Genomic DNA, 23931 nt, shown 5'->3' with positions numbered 1-23931 from the left:
CTGGTGGCTCTCAGAGGGCCACATCTGCCTGGTTGTGAACCTGCCTCACCCCACAGAAGCAGAATTTTTTTTATTTGCGCTTTGGTTTAGGTTTTATCCTAAAGGTGAGGAAAATGTAATTGTAGTGGCCCTTTCAGTCTTGGTTGCAGGACTGAATTTTGCCTGGAATTCTGCACTCAGGTGACATCCACAGACCCCTATGAGAAAGCAGAGCAGAGTGAGGACTGAAGTCTCCCCAGTTCCATCAGAGTTTTGCCTGGATAAGGGTGTAGGCATTTGGCTAAAAATTAATTCAGTTTTGTTTTCACCCGGAGAATGCTGCAAACTCCCCAGAAAGACAGATTTAATTTTTTTTCCTCGCTAACACAATCACAAAATAATACAAACTTCTCCCCACAAAGTGTTGATTGTTCTATAATGGAATCGTGAGTAATTTTGTAGTCGCTTTGGGGAAAAAGCAAAAACTGTTCTTAGCACCTGCTGTATGATATCACAAAGCTAAGGCTCATAATGATTCTAATATGTGAAGGCAGTTGCATAATATAATCATATTACAGTTTGTATAAGGAAAAAAAAAAATCATGGACAAGAGATTGCCAGTAGAAACTCTTCCCAAATGCTATTTTTTTTCCTCATTGCTGTTCCTCTGTCTCAAAATATCTTTGCATTTTCCTTGTCAGAGTCTGTGGGTTTCATTGGTGGAAATAACAGCCAGCAAATAATGAAGAGGGAAGGGGGAAAAAAAAAATCACCATGTTTAAAAAAAAAAAAAAAAAGCATTTTTCTATAGAAGCTAATGTTCCATAAAGAGATGCAAAAGGAAGAGAAAAAGATACTAGATAGCACAGCTGCATTGAATTGCAAGACAGCTGGAATTTTTCAATGTAACCAGATTTTAGATGAGTTTTCTTTTCATTTCTCTATAATAAGATCTTTGTAAACCACAGTCCTAAACAAAATCTTGGTGGTGGTGGTGATGATGAAAATAGGGAAGAGCAGCGCTGCTTGTGCTCTGTGTGTGTGTGACAGTCAAAATATGAGTGAGGCCAGATCCTTGGGAGCTGCAAGCCTGTGTCAGCAGAGGCTCACAGGCCTTGCTGCAGGCCCTGAGGATAAGGATTGCAGCATCCAAAGGGAGATTTCCTGGTGCTCAGGATGCCCTCAGTGCCCTCAGCTGAACGAAAGAAATTCCAGGCAGAGCCTCTAATAAGACTCGGAGCTGAATCAGAGTTTGCCCTGCAAAATCCTGGGCAGCACAAAGCAAAGCAGCTACTCCAGCCTTGGAAGGGATCCAAGAGGCCTCTGCCTCGCTCTGCCCAGGCTCTGAGTCTGACCTCTCTGAGCGATAAATAGCGAGTTCACATCTCACCCTGCTCCTGGCTGAACCTGCCCCTTGCACAGGGCTCGGCGCAGGAGAGGTCAGGCCCTCGTGGGCAGGCCGAGGTGTGATAAAAGGAGAGAAGTTCCTGTGCTGCCTCCTTCCCTCGCTCCCTCCCTCATTACCTTCGCCGGGGTCAGCCTGCTCTGACTCCTCAGCAGACAGAAGAGCAAGAGGCATTTCCCAGCAATAGTTCCTGTTCTGCCACCTGCCTGCCATGTGCTCTTTAGCAGCTTTACCTCATCTCTGCTGGGCTGTAAAACACAGGGCAAAGCGGCCTGACGGGAGGATTATACAGGTTCTCAGCCTGTGAGGAGCCTCGTTGAGAAAGCCGGAGTGTTCAAATGGTTTGGATACCTTAATGCTCACAATTTGCCAGAAATAAAACCCCAGGAGGATTTTCAATGCACTTCAGCAGGGCAGAAAGCACTACTTGGCTGTCTGCAGTTGGAAAGGAGTCTCTTGACATTCTATGCTACATCCTAACATCTTCCTTTGAGCTAGGAATCAGTGGTTTTCATTTTTCTGTTGTGGTTGCTTTAAATTCCTAAACTGGATCATAACCAATGTTTTTTTCCTTTGTGGCAGCAGGGGGGTGATTTAGTTAATGCTGGGCTCGGATGCCAAATCATGAGTTCCAACTTATTCCTATCAGTGGTCATCCGTCAGCAAACTTGGGGGAGTGAGGCAGAAATATAAGCACACTGACAATTTGCCAGAATGATATAAGACCTGGCATTTAAGAGTTCCTGTTGTAGTTGTTCTTTTGACATGTCTCCTAATTTGCTCCCATCTTGAAGACATTCGCTGCTTTAAGACTTAAACAATCTTCATCTGGGAAAGGAGCTCAGCAGCAGGAACAGGGGGGCCTTATCCAAGGGAAAGGTTGCACAAGGGCACACAAACCTCCTGACTGGTGCGTCATCAGCAAACAGAGATGTGCCTGTAGGAATGCTGCTCTATTGGCTTGGCCTCTCACGGGGGAGGAGGAGGCAAAAAGCAATATGCATTATTGATCAGAATGTGCAGGTGAACCAAGATGGACAAGGATAGGTCACAACTTTATTAACTCCATGTAGGCAGCACTTGCACAGATCCAGGGCTGAGTTATGCTGCCTGATATCCTGAATCTTGTGGAATATCTGTGATGCACAGACCCACCCCCTCCTCTGAATCCTTCACCATCAATGCAGATGTGGTACCATAGGCACAGACCCAGCAGCAGCATCCAAGGCTATGCTGTGGGAGCTGCTCTCTCCATCCTCAGCCATAAAACCAGAGCCATCACTGAGCTGAAGGGCTGGGACAGGAGAGGTAAGCTTGTCCCTCATGAGCACAGGGATGGAGCAGCCACCAGCTCTCCCTTATCCATCCCACACACAGAAAAGCAGCAGAACCTGCTGTAACCCACCCTGTCCCATCCCCATCTTTGCTTTACTCCTGTCCTGGACATCCTCTCTGTGCTCTCCTGTGACAGGCATTCACCATAGTAACAGGAAAGTCAAGAAACACAAAAGCTGAATACAACCAAGGTGGACAAGTGCTGTATGGGCAGAGTGCTGCAGAGAAGTCACAAAAACCCTCCCAGCACAGCTCTGGATTGGCAGAATGACCAAGCCTGTGAATCCCCTCGATGGGGTTTCATTGCCTCTGAATAGATTGGAGCTTTCTGGGATTCATTTGCTCCTCACTCTGAATCACTGGAACGTTTTCATGGTCACAAATGTTCACAGCAGAACTGTTCAAGGAAGTGTGTGATGGGCAGGAATCCAAGGGGGTTGTTTGGTTTTCATTCTGGTGAGATCCACTGATCACAGGTTGCAAAAGGTTTTCTTCTCTGTTGCAGGGTGTTTCCCTCTCTCACATTGGTCTGACTTGATGACATTATCTGTCAGAAATTACATTAGTCTGTGCTGTTCTCCAAGGTTTTCTATTGAGATTGGTACCAGCACCAACAACCTTGAAGAGTTGCACAGAAAATTAAACATGGATACATGGTTAGAATACAATATTAGTTAAAATATGTAAGTTTACATCTTAGACCAAAATTTAAATGTATTTATATGTATGTGTACACATCTTGGTGCATGACCAGCATCTTTTGGACCTCAAATACATGAAGACTGGCCTGTTTTCCAGAGTTTTTTGTTCCAGTATATAATTTTTCATGGAATATTTCATGATTAACTGGACAATGGGAGTCAATTTTTTGAGTGAGAATGTATATGGTATCTGCTTTACCATTAATTTACTCCTGCATTTGCTCAGAATTTTGTTGAGCTTGTTTTTTGAGTATTCTCACTATTGACTATGATGTTCAACACAGTAGATGTAGAAAGCAAATAAAAAGGGAATGGGAATGCTCTCATGGAAACTGTTGGGCTGTGTCTGCTCAGCTCTTCTCAGCACTCAGGATCTGAAAATTGCTGCTAAATTTTGAGTAGATTTGATATGCCATCACTGCTAGCAAATAAATTTGGAGCACGGCATCCCAAAAATATGTAAATTGAGGTACTAGATTTAAGCCCTGTGTTTTCTCTTTCTAAGTAACACAACTCGGGTGGATGAAGAAAAAAAGCATTTTCTGTTTGGATGTAAGGTAAAGGAGAATATATGGAGAAAAACCACAGCCTGGCCATGTCCGATGTGGCCCAGTGCTCTGGCTCCAAAGAGCTTTGATAATGACTTTATAAAATAGTGATCTGTGCTTTGGTGAAGCTTTTTCTTCCCAAGCCTGCCAGCAGTAACCTTGTCCTAGAAAATGTGAGGATATGCCACTGTTGTAAAGATCCACTCTTCCTTTTTGATGCATTTTTAAATGAGGGAAGTGCTACTCAAATGCCCTTGAAAATCTTTAAAAGTGGCTCTTGGAACATTTTTTTTTTCTTACTTCATTCTTTCTTTCATTCTGTATCCATGCATATGATTCCATCTGTTGGTCCAAAAGGCTCAATATGACACTGACAACAGACCAAGTTTCTTTCAAAATTTCTCCTTTAATTTAAGCTATTTTTTTCCTAGGAAAATATCAAACCCAAGACATCCTTATTCCAAGCCCATTTGAAAGGCTAATAGAACTAATGGGGAAATGGTTTGTATTTACTTTTAAAACAACCCCCTGAGTATCAGATGTTGTCGAAGCTAAGTGAAACATTGCAAGTGTCAAGTTTGTGTCTGTACCCAGCCGTGATGCCTGAGCAGGTTTCAAGGTCTCAGCCTGCCAAACACTGACACACACACACCCTTAACTTTCTGCACTGTAATCTTTCCCTGACTTTAATGCAGGATCAAGGCTGGGACTCATGCAGACACGTCAGCTGTCTCTCGTGCATCTCTCTTGTGTCAGCCAGGTCTGCTTCTGTCGTGCTGGTTTTTGTTAATTGCATACTAGGGAAGCACAGTGAGACTCTATCCATAAGGAATATAGTAAAAAATGAGATATGGGAGTGATGGGAGAGCAAAGTAAGAGAAAGGACAGATTCCATCTTGAGGTGGAGACTGAATCCATTTGCCTTAGAATCAGTGACAGGACAGTTCCACCAACACTCTCCTCTCTGGACAAAGCTGACTTGCTTCTCACCATGTGACAGCAAATTCCTGCTACACATCACTTCTCTTCCTTTACCTGCCTCCTAATAGCCACGTTATGTCTCACAAAAACACACACAAACAAATACAAAACACATCACCAAGCCAAAGCTCTTTCTGCGCAATAGGTTTATCCCAGGACGTATCCGTGTCAGCTCCAGAGCAGAAATTTACAGCCAGTTAGAGGTGCTATCAGCTATCCCTATTCAGCCAGGACTGAAAAGGGACCAAATGAGCCACGGTGTGAGGGAGAAGATGTCAGCCCAGACACAGCACACCATATTCCTGGGATAAAGGAACAATGCAGAAAGCAGCAGTGGGTAACAGATGAGGTATTAGGCCTAGCGGGGAGAAGACAAGAGCTTAAATCAAAAAGACATCCTGATGAGACTGGATGTAAGCTGAGCACACAGCCTTCAAGGAGGGATATGAGAGGTGGTTAGACAAAACACTGCAGGAATTCATCCACAGTGAGCAGGGCAGGAGTTGGAGCAACAGGATGGGAGAGGTGGATGCAAAGGGACTTTTCAGCGCTGTCAAGGAAATTGGCCAAACTCCCTCCCTGAGGCAGTGTCACCAGGGCATCATATGGCAAAAGGGAAAGGAAAAAAACCAAAAAAAAAAAGAAAGTAATGGAAAAAAGAGACAGGAATATTTTAAGAATCTCAGCTTTTGCTAAGTTGCAGAAAGAGTCTGTGGACAATCTGGGATTTCAAGCCTAATCTTTGGAGTTGGTGCAGGCCATAAGCTCATCTCCCACACTCATATATTTGCAATTTCTTCCAATGGTGTAATGTGGGAAGATTTTTATATTTAAAATATTTAATATATTTATCCTATTAACATGATGCAAAATAGTCAATAATTTACATATATTTACATCTAATGTTCATTTATAGGCAGACAAATATAAATTTACCAGTGTGTGTGCATATGGCTGTAACATATGATTAATACACTGTCAGCATAATCTAACAGCTCAGAACCATCAGTTGTGCAAATAGTCCTTTCTAGCCATGTTTTCTGCTGCTATTTAACCTTTCTCCTTCCCTTCCTCCCCCCTTTCACAGTCTGTCTCACTCACCCTCGCTTCACTAGCCTGCCTTAAAATAGCAGGCAAGGTCTGTGCAGTGGTGACTCTTTTTATACATATTTCACAATGCCTAAAACATGATGGGATCTCTTCTTGGAGGCTTTTGGGTAGGAGGGGAGTAGAAATTAACAAAAAATATTCCTTTCTCCCAGAAATCTTAACACATAAGTTAAACCTCCAGAGTAACGCTCTTGATTTATTGTCCAGCCTTAGATAATGAATAGTTTCATGCCCCATTCCTGGCACACCAAAAGTCATTTTTGGTCTAGGGCAAAATTTTGGTCTAGGCTCTTGTTCTGTCACATATTCCTGCTGTCTGCCACGTGCTGATCACAGGCACAGCCCTGCCATGGCCAGAGCAGATTGTGCCATCACGCGTGGGAGGACACACGGGAGCCTGGCCACAGCAGCTATCCCAAACAACCTCCCAGATCTCTCAGGTGGAAAGAAGCTAAGCTGTCCCAGCCCAGCCCCAAGTATCCTTCACAGGGGTTCTGTTTTCAATAATCTCCCCCAAGCATGGAAGATTTGTTTGTTCCTAGAGCAGGGATGTCCAGCACACACATGAGTAATGGCTGCATCACTGCAACGCTGACTTGCATTTCATGATACAATATATTTTGCATGCTTTATGGCCCAATCCTGAATTTTTTATTTGATGTGGGTGATTCTTCATCCTCAAAACAGTCCTGTTGACTTCACAGGACTCTTCCGACTCCCCATGAAAGTGAAGTTTATGGTCTCACTCATGTTTCTCCTTTATGGCCCAAAGCACCAGGCTGACCTTCCAGGAGGTTCTGGGAGCAGAGCAGTTGTTTTCCCTCTGCTTTTCTCCCAGGATAGCTGCTCCTATCCCAGCAGCTCTCTGAAGCACACGAGGCAACACTTATGGAATGCACTAAACACTTCCAGACCGCCTCGGTCAGGGACAGGCACCTGTCTTATTTCACACGTCCTGCTTCCTGAAACCCCTGCTTGGATTTACACCCTGGGAAATTGCTGGATGTGTGGAGGCCTAATTTCCCTGCCTTTTGGAGTGTTCTGTCCAGTGCATGAGAACTGAAGTACTACAGCAGTGTTTCTGTCAGCCACTGAGGTGTTGGTGGCCAGGTAACAAAGCCACCACCAGCAAATGCCCAGACCATGCTTTGGTTCACTCCTGCTTAAGAATTCCTTCCACATCACCATGCTGAGAGCCATGGACCTCTCTAGATCTGGCCCTTCTGTCTAAGGAATTAAAATATCAAACTGAGAATTTGTAAGGAACTTTCAGAGGGCTGCCAGCTTCCCATCCTCTCACTTCGCTTCATATTTCCATTTGTTGTCACTCTCAGTATGGCTTTGTCTTTAGAATCCATAGATAGTTTTGTTCCAGTGACATGTCAAATTATTGAACTTCTTTCCTTCTTTTCTTCTTTCTTTATTTCCTTCTTCCCTTCTTTCTTTCTTTCCTTCTTCCCTTCTTTCCTTCTTCCCTTCTCTCTTTCTTTCTTCCCTTCTTCCCTTCTTTCTTTCTTCCCTCCTTCCCTTCTTTCCTTCTTTCCTTCCTTCCTTTCTTCCTTCCTCAAAAAACAATCCTGACTTTATATTAAAAAAAAAAAAATCCTAAATAATTCAAGATATCAGCAGAAAAATATTTGATGAAAATAAGGTGTTGGGTTGTTGTTTTTTTTTTTTTTTTTGGTGAAACACGCAAATCACTAAACTTTTCTTTATATGAAAAATCAGGTTTCCATCAGAAATGTTTCCATCAGAGGGTTTTTCTCCCAGGCTTTTATTCAGTGTGCAGCCCTGCTAACAGTTAGTGAGGTGCAACATCTGTTGACTTCAGTCAAAGCTGCACCCCAGTAATTGAAAGCAGAATTGGGTCTGTTCTTTGTGAGGTGTGTTGAATGGACAGAATCCTGCATTGACTGAAGTGTTAGTCTTAGCAGTAAGTGATCCTCTAATTTAATCCTCCACTCTATTCACATCTCAGATATGAAATGTTTAATAAACTGCAGCTCAGTGGTAAGAGAGTGAGGTACCCATCAGTGCATTGCTCAGCCAAAATTGTAGAGTAAACTACTCTCAATAGTAGGTTTATGTTACCATTTACATTACTGGGTAAAACCTAAATTGGAGTTTTTATGTATTATGTGTTACTTATATAATGCACTATATAAGGAGGTTTATTTTCTCAGCTTCCTCAGATTTCACGTTGGATGTTACTTCATTGTACATTTTAGTGGTAAATTACCAGTGCAATTCTTTTCTTTTATACGCTTCTTGTATCCATGCAAACAGATTTTCCATCCAGTCTGTAGTTTCCTGAGATGTGAAAAAGAATCTCCCCAAACCTATAATTTGGGGGGGTTGGGGGTGAGATGACCTGGCACAGCTTCATTTAAATCCCAGATACTTTTTTTCATTCCCTGACCCAAACTTGCCTTTTATACATATTGTACCACACAGAACAAGCCATAATTTTACATTTGTATGTTGTTCACACCAGAATGGGGGAAATGTATATAGTGTACACATCAGGACTTCTAAAAATATGTGTATATACTGTTTAATGATACATTTAAATTTAAATAACTCTTTTTATTTTTATGCTAATGACTTTATCTTTTCTTTGTGATTCTTTTAGTCTTAAATACTTTTGTGCTTGGTACAGCATTTTGCTGATCAATAGAGTTGCAGCTCCTACTCTGCCTTTTTTCTACTAAGAAAATCCATATTTAAAATGTTCATCTTACTTGAAAGGTAAGTTTTATAAATTTATTTCCTCTGAGAAACACTTGGAAACAAATTTGATGAATCACCTGCACCACATTTGCAGCCAGCACCTGATAGACCAAGTGTCTGCAAGTGAAGAAAACCCACTGAAATACTTTTGCAGAACAATTCATTACAGTTTGAATAAAATAGAAAAATGCATCTATATATACCCATTTCTTAAAAATATTCTGTGTTCTTGTTTTTTGAAACTTTTGGCATGAATAGAAAAGTTCTCAAAGATTTGCAAATTTATTAGATGTTTCAATAGCTTCTGTTTAAACGTAACTACTTTATTTGGAAGTTATAAAGATCTCCTGCCTGTTAGAAACATTTAAATAAAAGCAAAGTTTTGGTCTCATTACACACCAAAAATATTTATGTATAATCATTAAGCCAAATTAGTGGTGTTACTGGGGAGAATTAAGTTTTATAAGCACCTGAAATGTGAAGCCTTTGTGTTTTGTACTTAGATTTTTGCCAACAGCAGTTTTGTGCTAGTCCAATGAGAGACCTCACTCACCATTAATGACATCTGAAATAAAGCAAGCAAAATATTTATTATCTAAATAATTATAAATTTTAATAGCCATCTTTAATAGCAGGTGTTTTTAAACATCTTGACTTATTTTAAATCGGTGATAAAAAATACTCATGTCATTAGAAGGATCTTTGATTTTAATTCTTCCATCTACATAATGAGTTATTTCTATGAACAGTTGATTTCCAAAATGTCTGTAAAATCTTCTGGACCCCAGTGTCTTAGCCCAAGAATGATTTGTTCTTTTAAAGTCTTGCATCACTAGGCAAACACAGAAGTCTAATAAGCAGAATTCATGTTGTGGTGTTAAATGAAAATATAAAACAATGTAGGTGGTACAATAGTATGGAACAATTCCCTGAGTCATTTAAAGCTGATTAAATTGTGTTGATCAATCATTCTAAATAAGCGAGGAGGAACAAAACTGAGCATTGTGAGGAATGAGGATGGGGCATGATTTCTCAGCAAGAAAAGCTTTCCTGGCTTAGCATGAAAATATAATGTGTTAAGAGAGTCTTAAAATCAATATACCATGAATTAGCAGTCAGCAGAAAACAGCCAGATGACAGGGGGAATATGATTCATTTCTCAGAATGACTAAGATCTCAGGCAGCTCGTGGAGCAGAATATTTGGAGATTGTGAATAGAGTTAAAAGAAATTCCTTTAATTTGATCTGGAAGTGTGTTTATGACAGACATAAAGCACTAGAATTCTGCTGAGGATTTCCTCTGGTGCTGCAGTCATCCTGACTCTGCTCTTTACAGCTGTTCTGTAAGTGCTGGCTGCTGAGCCAGACACGCCAGCCCTCTCACACCCCAATGCATGGAAATGAAGTTTCCAGCTCTAGATGAGTAATTAGATAACCCAGCAGTGAGGGTATAACGATAATGAAGTGAAGAGGAAAGGATCCCTCAATAATCAGATCTTTTTCAGGAATTGAAAAGAAAATGCATTTTGATGTTTTTTTCAAAAGACACTCAGCTGCCTTATTCCACCTCTTTCCTTTCCTTCATTTCAGCCTAAAAATTACAGATTTTTCATTAGACAAACAACATCCATAGGTGCTCTGGATGCAAACGAATGTGGATTGCCTTAATATGGGAAGTGACAGCCCCTGGCATTTGTCTGAATATTAATGCTGAATCAGATGGAGAAATCATTATGGCTGATGGTTTTGGTTATTAAGTTTAAAATGTCAGAAGCCTGAGTTTAAGTTTTCGTGACAGCAACAAATGTTTTGTAATTTTTTTAATGCTTAAGTTTCAATTTAAATTCAAATTTCCACTTCTTTTTTTTGTCTTGTCTTTTGGGCTTTCAGAGTCCAGGAACTTTTATTTTTGGTGGATTGGAAGAAGTCTGAAATCTAGTTTGAACTGGGAGAAAACTGCTATCTGTAGTTGCAGCACCTTTGCTTTTTGTGCCATTGGCCTCTCTCTTTCTCTCCTGGGATCATGTAGAATATTTTCATAGCAGAGGGCATTTCACAGCATTTTCAGAGAGGCTCATGGCCAGTTTTTTGAGCAGTCCCAGCCTGGGCCAGATTTCCAGAGCTGCCTCCTGCAGTTCCCACTGTTGTGTTTACAGACAGACGTTCAACAAAGCCCTCAAGCTGTTGAGTTCTTTTGAAAAGCTGGCCACATATTTCTGTGCTGGCTTTGGATAGAAACACTGGGCACTGATGCTCTGTGGTTGAGCTCTTCTGCCATTTCTGACCTCACGGGACATGTCTGGATGTGCTGGTGGTGCTTCTTGAGGACTGTGAGCTGGCAGAGAGGTCTGGAATCTCATCTGGCATGAAAGTTTGTCTTGGAAGACACTAAAAGACTTGGTCCTTATCAGTGAAAGGTGTGTTTGTGTCTCCCATGAAGTTCTGGCCACACAGTCAGCCCAGATGTTAACCTGGATCCAAAGAGCCTCTCCCTTTTTCCCAAGGCACGTGTTTCTCTTCTTTATCAAAATCCCCCTCTTAGTGACCTCGTGGCTCTGCAAGTTCTGCAGAAAACCTCACTGAGCCCTGCAACAAAACCGGTGTGAATGTCAGATTTAAAGGGAGAAATGAACTCAGGCTCAGAGGGAAACCCTCCTGATGGAGCAGAGAATGAACAACTCCTTTTGCAGAGTCCTGGAGACGCCCATGCTCCGCAAGAGAAGGGAGCTCGGGGAGGAGAATCAATCTGCTGAGCAGGAGGGGGCAATTCTGCTTCTGCCCAAGATTAATAGCTCAGCAACCTCTGTGGGGAGCCTGACAGGTACAACCACAGCAGCAGGAAACCCCAGCACAGGCACTGTGCTTTTGAGCATTATTCTCTCATCCCTCAGCCTTCCTGCCTCCCAAACGTGAGTTGCTGTGCTTGCAGGGAGATCCAGCTCTGGATTCAGGCACTCCCACACCAGCCCCTCCAGCCCCACAGCTTTTCCTGGGAGTGGTAGCAGGTCCTCAGCCTGCAAATCCCCCAAGGCATAATGCCAGCTGTGCTTTTGGGTAACACCCTCAGAAGCACCAAAGTGACTTAAAAGCTGAAGTCCCCAGCAATCCTGGCTGCTGTGCATTCTCTAAATTGCTTTGACTTTCAGAGAGACTGGGGCTATTCAGATGTTTATTTCCTTCTGAAAACATTCCTGCTGCTGTTTAACAAATATAGTATATTCCCTGTTTGGGATGTTGGAGTGAGTTAACAGCCCAATTCCCTCGAGCAAGGCAGAGGAGAACTGAAGACTCATCTCTTGTCCACATCTTTTATTTTGGCAGAAAATGTGAAACTGCCTTGTTCAGGTGTCTGTTTCCTATTTTAGTTTTGTTTTACTCCTCACCCTTCTAACACTTTTAATTTGGTTGTGGAAGAGAGAATGTCATTTTCTTTCCCACTTATTGTGGTAGAAAATGGGGGATGGAGAGCAGCTTTCTTGAACTCTTATATTCAAAATAGCTATAAATAATTAGTTACAGGGACCTAGCTTCCCCCTCCTTTTAAGGGCTAATTTAAGTTCTTTATCAAAATGATTTAAAATGCCTTTCCCAGTGGGAAACTATATTTCAGAGCTTTTATTTATTAGACTTCTCAAAAAGTGTGTTTTTAATGCACATCCTGACTTTGTGCCAAAACTCTCCACTGTAACATTGGGATTGGAGCAACCCTTTGTATAGGGAGTTATATTTATTGGATTTTTACATATTGATACAGAGCAATTAATCTAAATAAATCACACACAGAATTGGCACATAAATCTCCCAGTCTTCACTGCTCACAGTACTTTATTACTGTCCTGACAACCTTCCCTCAAATACAGAAAAACTTTCCTCTTGGTGTACTTTTTCCTAGGCCTCCTAAAGTGTCAGTGATTTTCTGGGGCTGGTTGCTTGGTTGTTGTTGTTGTGAGCTGTAGAATTTGGGCTGTGGATTTGGTTTTAGGATGTAGGGACAGGACAACATCACTGTGTTTCAAAGGAGAGCAAAGCCTTGAAATTTGTAAGATGTGTGAGGAGCAGGTTTCATGGTAGATGGTTGAATATCTAACTTTAACATTATGAGCCCCTTGTGGCACTGAGAGGAGATTTCTTTCAGTTGGTTTCAAAAGGTTCAATGTCTCTTGTGCTGTGTCACAGACACAGTTTATGAAAAATCCTTTCCTCAACATTTTTTCTCCTGAGAAGCTGAGAGGTCTCAGAAAAAAATGTAAACAATGGTTATCTGCTGCTGTGGAATGCAACAGGTGAATCTGTGATTGGTCTCATGTGTTATTTCTAATTAATGGCCAATCACAGTCAGCTGTCCAGACTATCTCAGTCAGCCACAAGCCTTTGTTATTCATTCTTTTTCTATTCTTAGCCAGTCTTCTGATGAAATCCTTTCTTCTATTCTTTTAGTATAGTTTTGATATAATATACATCATAAAATAATAAATCAATAAATAAATATCTTCCCTCATCCTAAGGCCCCTGCAAACACCACCACAGTGCTGCATGTCTGCTTTAAGGAGTGCAGTTTGCTCCAGCATTTCAGGGCTCCCAGGCTAAGTGTGTGTGTGTTTGTAGGTTGGACTCCACCTTTCTGGGACACCTTTCCCCCTCCCAAATTGTTTCCTGCTTTCTGAGCAGAAGCTGCATGTGAGACAGTCTGGGCCTCATTATTTTAAGCAAATACAAAACCATAAGCCAGGTCATGGCTGGGTACAATTCAGTGTGACCCTCAGGCAGTTCACACCAGGGAAGATCTGCCTGGCTCTCTTTTCAATCCCTGCCATTACAAATCCCAGGGATGTGACAGCCTTCTCAAAAAACTCCGCTTCAGACTTTCCCAGGGAAGGGTTAAGAGCTGCGGCTTTCCAAAGCGATTCTGCAGTACTGGGCCCATCACTGCAGAAGGCTCTGGTCTTTCTGACAAAAGGGCTCTGACATCCAGGCAGTACTCCTGAAAGTTCCGAGTTGGGAAAGTCGGAGCTCTGTAAGGAATCATTACAATGAAAGGTAGAACAGATTCCAGCAAGTGTTCAATCACCCAGCGTGGTGCCACTTAGAGGCAGAAGACCTTAAAACAGCCAGCAAGATGCCTGCAGGAGAGGCCTCTGTGCCAGCTCTGGCACTCTGTGCCTGTCATTCCCCTCTGAGCCTGTCATTCCATGCCTTTCATCCCAGGTAAGTTTGGTGGAGGGGCTGGGGACAGGTTGGGTCAGCTCAGCCTGGGCACTGCTGATCATCATTTCATTCACTAGAAGAAAACAGAAGGAATATAAGCTCAGATAATATTCCTGATTGAAAAATAAATATCTTATTTGAGGATGCTTCATGTAGCAATAGGGGAAAAGGCATAAAGGCACCTGCAGGAGGCCATCAGTGGCACTGCTGCCAGCATTCACCTCTGGCTGGGGTCCAGCTGTGGCCATCTCCAGGATCTGTCATTCCAAGCATGTCTGGAGAAGAAAATAAACAGAGAGACACTCCTCTCTCAAAAATCTTCTTAAAATGCCCAGCTAGTACTGTTCCTATGGGAAAAGGGATACTCCAGTCCTGCCACTGTCACAGTGCCCATGTCATATCAGCAGCCCATGGATTCATGGGTCAGGCCTTCCTCTGTTTGTAAAAGGGGGATAGGATTAGAGATTTCAGCCAGAGACAGAGAGTAGGTTTAGATTACATATTAGGAAGAATTTCTTCCCTGTGAGGGTGTGAGGCCCTGGCCCAGGGTGCCCAGAGAAGCTGTGGCTGCTCCATCCCTGGAAGTGTCCAAGGCCAGGTTGGATGGGGCTTGGAGCAACCTGGGACAATCTGGAAGAGGTCCATGCCCATGGCAGGAGGTTGGAAATAGATTATCTTTAAGGTTCCTTCCAACACAAACCATCCTATGATTCTTTCACCACTGGTAATTTTAATGAATTATGGTTCTGTCACTTTCTATATAACATTCAAGCATATTGTTTACAACGTACCTTAAAAAAAATCATAAAAAGGCAGAATTTTTTAAATGCATGCAGACTTGCCTCAGAAGAACAAATTTGTTTGGATCGTAAACAAAAATTCTGGGTTTATTTCCTTTTTCTTTTTTTTTTACTTGAAATCTGTGTGCATCTCATAAAATATTCCTGTGTACTTTCAAGAATAATTGAAGCATATGTACCCAAAATGTAATACTTTTCATAATGGTTTCAGACTAAATTATCCATTATATGGGACTAACACATAAAAGCCTTCCTCTACATCAAGTGATAGATCAAAGGGAGGCACGATGGCTTGTCCACATGCACAAACCACACCTCTCAGATTCTGAGAACAAGGATATGCTGTCTGCATTTTAACTACATCTCCATGACATGAAACACTATTCCTGCGTCTCCTACTGCGGGAGAGTCAGGTACTCCTGGCTACAAAGATTTCCTTTTACATTTCTCCCCTCTTTTTTTTTTTTTTTTTTCAGTTCCATAATACAGATGAGATTTCAGTGACTAGTCCTGGGTGAGTCTAATTTGAAAACTAAACTCCTCACTGTTCCCCTCAGGGCAGTGTGGGAACCTCCCGGGCGGAAGTGTGGATCCCAGTCCTTGGGTGGGAAATCCGTGATCCCAAACCCCAGTCCTGCATCCTGGGGGTGGGTGCTGGTGGAGATGTGTTCCTGCACAAATCCCAGTGGGCACAGCATGAGGATTGATGTGTTCCTGCTCCCTGGGTCCCTGTTTTCCTGCTCTGGAGCACTGCATCGTGCCTCAGACCCTTCTCCTCTTTACTGCCTTGCTTGTTGCAATCAGATGTATTTAAAACTTTCTGTGCCTCATTTTTCTATCTGCACAATTAATTAATCTAACAATACCTCCACCCTTGTAAGGATTCTTAATTACTTTGTCTGCCTAAAACCCTTTCCTTCAAGTGGATGATGTGAGGGAGACAAATTCTGAGTGTTACTGCTGGTGAGCATTAATGGATCACTCTCAGATAGGGATCCAACTGTCCCAGATTTTGGAGTGTTTTGCTGTGAGTTTTTCTCACTGTCTCATCATAAGTAATAAGAAATGCAAACTTACTGGCTTAGTGGCATGATTAAAGATGTTTGTGTTTGGAATTTGACTGCAGTAAGAGACTGAAGATGTATAGTTTAATTTAAGTGCATGTCTAGATCCAGTCTCCCAGCCAGCAGATTGGATGTAAGCCCAATTATTCCCATTAGCATCTGGTTTCTGAGCACTGATGTACTACCATGATCAGGGAATAAAATTCCTTAAAATAACCTCCCCTAGCTGAAATGTGGAGGTACCTTTTATTGTTGTCGTGGCTGCTAAAAATGTGAAGTGCACTGGGGAAGTGCTGAGTTGAGGCACCAGAAGAAGAGGCTGTGATCATGGAAAGGCTGAAACTTCTCCTCTGATCATTTCTGACAGCTCAGAGTGGTTCTTCCACAATTGGAACCACTTGTGCTGCTTATTAATATAATGAAACTTATCCTCCAGCAAAAACAGAACCAACGACTGACACAGGAGTGGAGGGAGAGGCTGAAACCTGATCTGCTTAGGGGTCTCTTAAAGATGATGGAAGACTAATAAAATCCAGCCTGCTTCCTACCTCCATTACAACTCCCACTCCCAGCCTGTCCTCACGAGCTGAAGTGGAATAATGGCTCCTTCCAGAGCCAAGACATCCATCCCCAGCACAGCTGAGTGGCCTCTAATGGTGTTTGGCACCAGGGCCTGCTTTGGTACCTTCCCTAACCTATGAAATTCTTTACTTTGATTCCATTGGGTGTTATGTGAAGCCTCTAAAATGTTTCTTATTTCCTATTCTTTCTTATTTCTTCAGGAGTAGACTTCTTTGGTCATTTGTTTTAGGGTTTTTTGGGTTTTTTGGAGTTTTTTTATAATCATTTTTCAGGTTAAAAGATATTTCCACAGTACCTCAGGAAAGCTCAGAGTTTGGTACATCTTCATCATGGGGATAACCATAAGAACAGAAAAACATTCATTTTTCCCATTTGCAGTGGATTAGAGAAACAGTCATAACTCTGCATGAAATAGGATTTCTCAACACCAGGAGGGTGATCATGAGATGTGGAGTGAAAAAAAAAAACTAAATTAATGATTAAAAAAAATCCAAAAAACCCCCAGACTTGAGGTCTTCAGGCTTTTCAAGAAGTAGATAGGAAAGCAGCTGAACAGAACTGTAAGGGTAAGCAGGGCAAGATGTCAGAGTTGATTTAACTCATTACATTTAAGTGGAAAATAAGGGATGAAAGTTCAGTTTAAGAAAAATTAAGGAAATACCCAAGAATGAGTTTACAAAGTGCAATATTTTCTCTCAAAGCTGTAGGGTTAGCAGGTTGGTATCCAGCATCTGTGACTGATTAGGGGCATTTGAGATGGCAGGTGGCTTTAGGAAATGGAAACCTTACAGGGCTTTACAAATACTTTCTGTAGTTAGGCAAAGTTATTTGATTTATTCTCACTGGTTCTCATTGAATAGTCTGGTTTAAAATCTATCAACTTGTCTTAATCCATGTTAATATTTTCTTATAGACACAGTCCTGTGAAAATTCTCCAATTGGATTCAGTAGAGTTGCCCTGGAGAATAATAGAGTTACTCAGTTTACACCACCGAGGGCTGTGTTAAGGTGAAGAACATAAATCATGGCATTTAAAAATGCCAGCCAAATCTTTTAGACAGTAATGAGATCAAGAACCAGATCTGATCATATTTGCTCCTGACAATTTTAAAGAGGCCTGTAATTCCACGTGCTTCCCCTCTGTGTGGTCATGTTGAAATTGCCTGTCTTCATCAAGAAACCAGAGCCCCAAAAAACCCCTCAGCAGGGTGAAGGGTGGAATGGGGTGGATCTGCTGCTCACACTATTGGAAAAGGAGCAGGAAAAGGCAACTCTGCATCTCTTCTTTGCTCTGGTCACCAGGCCATGCAAGGGCAGGGCCATGGGAGAGCCTCTTTGGGCTTGGATGGGCACCAAAACTCATCTCTGAAGAAATATTTGGAAGAGACACTGAAAACAAAAAAGTAAACCCTGTGTCTGGAGCTACTCTACAAGTCAAAGCAACACACAAAAACTGGCTCCTTAAAATGGGTAACAATAGGTAAAACAGGATTTGCAGCTGCAGGAAATGCGGCCATAACATGGTTCAGGGCAAGGGGAGTTCAAACTCTCAATTATCTTTCCCAAACAGCATTCCTCAGGAATAACTCAAGGAGAAAATACTGCAGAAGCCCCAGCACAGGTTTGTTATTACTAGAGAAGAAAAATCAGCATTTGGCCAAACCTTTCCATTATCTGACATTGTAAAACCAGTCCTGCAGTGCTGTCTGGGATGTTCTAACCTCGGCACTGGTCCAGATCCATTTCCAGCTATGGATTGTGTGTCTCTCTCTGTTTGTGTGTTCTTCTGCAGATTTATTTTAAAACACCCTTCCTGAAGCTGCCCAGCATCCTGATTTGTAGGATTTTACTAAGCTTCCCATAGCCTTTTCTTTTCTTTACCAAGTATGTTTTACTACTTTGTATTTTCTTCTGAAAAAAATGAATTTTATTGGACAAGGGTTCAAACATAGCTGCATAATGTTTGTTTTACAGATCCTGTATTAAACCACTTTAACACATTTGTAGACCTGAGGAACTTGGCAAATACCGTGAAGGAAATGCCCTGAGCTTCATCTTGCTGCTTTGAACTGAGCAGGGTGAACTTTGCCTGGTTGCTGAGCTGACACGTGAACAACCTATTTGCAATTCATAGAGAGAGAGAGAGAGCAAGGGGGCCTGATCCTGCTTTTACCAAAGCCAAAGGAAATCCTACTGCTGACTGCTGCAAAACCAGCAGCAAAATCATAATGACTATTTAGGATGATATTTCACAAGTACAGTAGTGTGACAATCATGATAAAGTGCTGTTTTTTCCAGAGGCACCATCTGAATTAATAGGGTCTTTCCAACTAGCTCTCCTTGGAATGGGTTGCAAGAAGTAAAATAAATTTTAAAAAAATTATCTTAAAAAGTCTCTAGGATACTTTGCCATTCACCAGATTTTTATTCATTTAATAGAAGCTGTTATATTTTGAAGCTGGTTTGGGGCTTTTTTTCCTCTATCATTGTCATCTCCTCCTTCTTTATTGTAGCATGAGTAATCTAATTTTTCTGCATAGCATGTTGCAGTTTGATAGACAGGTCTCTGAGGGAAGCCTTATGTGTCAGCATCAGTGAAAATGACTTCTGAGGTTGGCTCACACCCCCACGCGAGCTCGGAATCCAAATCACCCCAGAGTTCCGCATCCGCCTGCCCCACGCCTCGCTGCTGCCTAATGTATTCATTTGCCTCTGGCAAAAAAAAAACAAGTGAGATCCTCCATTGCATACTGATGTCATGTGCAAGGAGCCATAATTGGGGCTGGTCACGTGTGGCAGGCACCGGGAGCTGCTGATTTTTGCCGTCTGTGGGGATAAAGTTCAGCTCTCTGCATCCATCGTGTGCTGGTGGACACCCAGCAGTTCAGGCACGTATTTTTTCCCCCAAAAAAGGAAATGAAAATAGGATGCAGGCACCCAGGTCTGTGGGTTTTTTCCAGAATTCCATTGTAGTGGCAGGAGATTTTTATTTGGCTCCATCACTACTTCAGTTTATCAGTAATAATTAATGACTTGTGCAATTGCATTTCCCACTTTAATCAAGGACAGATATTTCCAATTCAGAGTTGCAGCAAGAAAGCATCCACATATGGGCTGCCTTTTCTTTTTCCTTTTCACAGGCAGATGCTGACAGGGAAATAAAAAGACATTTTGCTTCAGGTACATATAAAGCTTTACAGCTTCACTTCCAAAAGGACTCTCCAGGACTGAGCTTCCCAAGTTATGTGCCTCATTCCCTCCTCCCAGCAGTGCACCCTAAATAATTTGAGTCTTGACTATTAGAAATCATCATGTGAAGCCCACTGAATGGACAGGAAGATTTCCAGTGATTCATCTGATTTCAATTATGCCCCTAAAAGCACTCCTGCCCTTTCTTCCTGCTTGTAATAGCTGGAGAAGTTATTGGAGAAGTGGGGCTCTGGATGGTCTGCCACTGATTTCTGAGGACTTGGATCAATGCTCTTTGACTCAGTTTCCCTGTCTGTAAACAAGACCTTTAATATGGGCAAGGAGTCTCCAGGGTATGGAAGGTTTTTACCTGAGATGGAAGCTGCTGCTCCCTGGCAACACCACAACTGCTGGCAATGATGGTAGAGCTGAACTGCAGATGGGAAATACAGCTGTCATTGCTGATTTCCATGTCATCCCACCTCCAGGTAAGTAAATAGAGCTCATTTTGGGACAAACCCACCATATTCAGTCTTCTTAACCTTCAGTCTGGATAACTGCAAAGATGAACAGAAGAATTTTATGCATAACATTTTAACTTGGCTTGATGCGTTTCCCAGTAGCATGTAAATAAACTGCCTGATTCGGAGCACTCTGTTCCTGACATATAACCCACTGCTCATTTAGCAGATTTAATTTTGCAGGCTTTGTGCATTTTTTATGTGACAATGATGATGTGAGGAGGCATGTCTTTATCACAGAAAGCCAACAGCACAGACTCTTTTTTACAAAAGTCCCTTCTTGCTGCTTCTTCGGAGCAAGAGCCCAAGATATCACAGGGTGTGCCATCTGTGACATGGGGCAGGTTTTTACTTGCAAACTTTATAACTCTTGATTGCTGCTGCATTTCAGTAATAATGTCAGTGGATATCAAACCTTGAGTCCATAGGACTCAATTATGATCTTGCAGAACACAGAGGCTGCTCAAATCCAGTCCAGACTGTGAACTCACAATCTGCTGTTTACTTAAAGTATAGAGAAAGCACTTGACCTCTTCTCAGTGGCATCCATGTGGAAACACTCGACAATAGAGGCCTTCCTTGGTTTTCTTAGGAATCATGTTTCGACATTTTCATCTCCCCTAATTAAGGTCAATGGTCACACACTCCCACTTCTCTCCCCACTCTTCCCAAACTGCCGGCACTTACCCAGCTCCAGTTACCCTGGGTGGAACAAACTGGGCCCAGTTTGTGCTCACACATTTCCAGGAGGAATGAAGAGAATCCTGGAGATCTGAGGCTCTGCTGAACCAGGAGCTGTGCTGAGCTCTGCTGTTCACGTGTCCATCACCACCACCACGAGCTGCAGCAGAGCCTGATAGCCAGAAGCAAGCAGGCGGCGGGGGGTAGGATTGCTGCAAATGCGATTCCACGATGAGAATGTTTCCTAACCCGCAGCACATGTTCCCACCCGGTGGGGAAGGTGCGAGCGAGCTCTGAGGGAGGACAGCGAGAGAATCGCATCTCCCTTTGCAGCGCCGCAAGTGCTAATTGCGGGCGGGAGGAAGGGTGGAGCTGGTAGACGGCTCTGAGCGCCTGGGCAGCACAGCACAAGGGCTCCTGCTGGAACCCAGGGAACCCAGGAGTGCTTCACATCCCTGGCAAGATTCACTGGGGCACTGCTGTGCTCTGTCTGCAGCCCTGGCTGCCTCTCCTTGAAAACCCTCGCCGTTCTCAGCAGGGCACTTCCCAGGAATGGGAACGTGCCAGCCAAGGGCCACTGTGTCAGGATGCAAAGGATACCTGAACGAGCACATCCCACTGAATCAGGGGCTTGTGGGGACTGGATTTATCATCAGAAAACCTTTTCGGAGCAGTATACATCCTGCTTAGTAATTACCTTTTCTCTACTGAAAGGATTATTTCCTTTCATCATTTTTGTTGAGTAGGTGGCAGCCATGAATGGTTAACAATGGAAGGCAGAAATTGGTGAAATAATAAAACTCCATGCTTCTAGAAGTCATTTTACATATTTAAAAACAAAAGTGGGCCAGCCAGCTGCAGACCTTGGCATTACTTAGGCTTGTGCCTGATGCATTGCACCCTTTCCCTTTAAACTGGCTTCCTCTCATTCCTCACACAGAGCAGAATATCACTTCCAGAAAAGAGCTAATGCTGTCCTTTTCCTTTTATATTAAAAAAAAAAAAGAAAAAAACGAGAACAAAACTAACAGAGTGGTGCCCTAAGTGAGATTGTCTTGACCCTTTGCAAAGCCAGATCCTCAGAGCCTCTGCCAGCACACGCTCCCAGCACAACTCCTTTGCTCATGCTGAGCTCAGCCGTGGGTGCAGGATCAGGGCACCTGCTCTCTGGAGAGAATAACCACCCAAAAACATGAAATTTTTTTCTCCTTTCTATACTGTTTTTTTTAAGCTGAAAAATGTGTGTTTGGTGCTAAGGGCAGGCTGTGGTGCTGAGCAGCACCGTGGGTTCCTCACTCCAGTGGTGTGGGGACTGCAACCACAGTTTCCAGGCGTCAGGGAGATGTGTCAGAGCCATCTGACATCCCAGAGAGATGGATTTTTCATGTAAAAGTATAAAGTTATTACCTCCAAAAATGTTCTCTTGGCAGCAGCAGGGCAGCAAGTGCTGCTACAGGGAAGGCAGGTGCTGGGCCAGCATAGTCCTGCAAAAGGTTTTCTGTTGTCACATATTGCAGAATAATGTAATAAAAACCCAAGGACTTTTATTCCTGAAAGAGCTCAGTCACTCATGCCACAAGGAAGATTATGTTTAATTAAATATTGAACCCCTTTATATATCTGTACCAGGCTCTGAATCACACTCCCTCTCCTTACAGCCAGAGGACATTCCCACATCTTCAAAGATTTTACAAATGAAGCTAGTTGAGAGTTTCATTTCCCCTGAAACTAAATTGAGCTACTTTGGAGATGGAAACCAGCAACTCTTGAAAATCCCTCTTTCAGCAGAGCAGGCCAGGAATAGAAAAAATATACATTATTCCAGAAGTGAGCCACAGGATGACTTTTTAATAGCAGAAAAACTATAATATTAATTAGTATCTGTGCTTTGTTGCTGTGTTGGGGGCACCTCTTCACCTCTTCCACTTAGCTCAGTAATGGGCCCTTGCACTTCAGTTACTCCTTGTTTGATTCCTGCAACACTTTCCTGACTCCTTTTTGGGGAAATTTTCATACTGCTGCTAAAATTTAGTCACTGGGGACTGCTTATACATCCTCAGACCCCGCTCCTTGGATTTAAACTCCATCTTTTTTGCGAGTGTGCTGTGAGTTTTCTCCATTGCTGGGATATGTGTTATCTTGCTCGATTGCATTTAATTCAGTCTCCATTTGCATATTCGCGTCCTGGGCTGAATCCGTCAAGATTTTTCCCATGACACATTTTGCCTCTGCTGTTCCCATGACACATGTTCCTTCTGCTGTGGCAAGATCTACTCTGTGGATTCTTCTGAGGAAAGTGAGGCTGTTTTCTTCCCCAAGTTCAGGTCAGGATTTTCCGTGCCTTCCCCAGTCTGCAGCTCTCACACGATCTCCCTCAGCCTAGCAGGGATGAAACTCTAAATCCCTCCTCACTTCAGTCTCTCAGCTGCCTTTTGAGCCAAAGGTTGTGGTTTGTGCCCTGTCATCTGGCTTGCTGTTGGGTGTTTGGGGCTTGCTTGAAGCCGTTTCTGCAATCAAAAGGCTCAGTTTTAAATACCAGCCAAAGACTGGGCACGTGTGTACAGCATCAGGGCTCCTTTTCAAAGAGCACCTTTGGGTGAATCACTTGACCTGGCTGTGCCTCAGTTCTCCATACAGAACAGAGGAAAATAATATTAATGCAAGTCTAACTTTCTTCAGACACTGCGAGGCTCAGTGCACGACCAGAGGTGATGTTCTCGGGTATTACAGTAATAGGGGTCACAGGAGCTAGATGGAAAAGTAAAGCAGAAGCTAGTTAAGACTTTCTCAGCTGCAAAGGATTAGTGTTCATTTTAAAATCTCTGGCTCTTGGCAAATTGGGACACTTACTAACCTGTAGCTTAGAAAAAAAAAAAAAGAAAAAAAAAAGAAAAAAAAAAAAAGCCAAAGCAGCTGAAACAAGGGTGTTAGCAAGTCTGGCAGCACAGCAGCACAGTGCACCTTATCTCTATCCTGGTGGAAAATCAAAGGCACATTTCCAGCTGTGCCCATGAGCACTGTTTGGTCACTGAACAAAGCAACTGGCACCTCGTATCCAACCTACAGAATGATCACAGCCTGCTTCAGGTGCACAAACAAG

At 42.7% G+C, this 23931-nt stretch overlaps 1 long non-coding RNA gene across 1 annotated transcript in view; it reads left to right on the top strand.

Annotated features, from left to right (window-relative positions):
- The window catches only part of LOC141730560 (uncharacterized), a 30691-nt gene that overhangs the window by 1686 nt on the left and 5074 nt on the right, over window positions 1-23931 (top strand). The gene's annotated exons all lie outside the window — the stretch shown is intronic.

This window comes from Zonotrichia albicollis, chromosome 11 (genome assembly GCF_047830755.1).
Source record: "Zonotrichia albicollis isolate bZonAlb1 chromosome 11, bZonAlb1.hap1, whole genome shotgun sequence".
In the NCBI taxonomy this organism is placed as follows: domain Eukaryota; kingdom Metazoa; phylum Chordata; class Aves; order Passeriformes; family Passerellidae; genus Zonotrichia; species Zonotrichia albicollis.
Note: the sequence above shows the minus strand (reverse complement) of the source record. Positions and strands in the feature narration are given on the sequence as shown.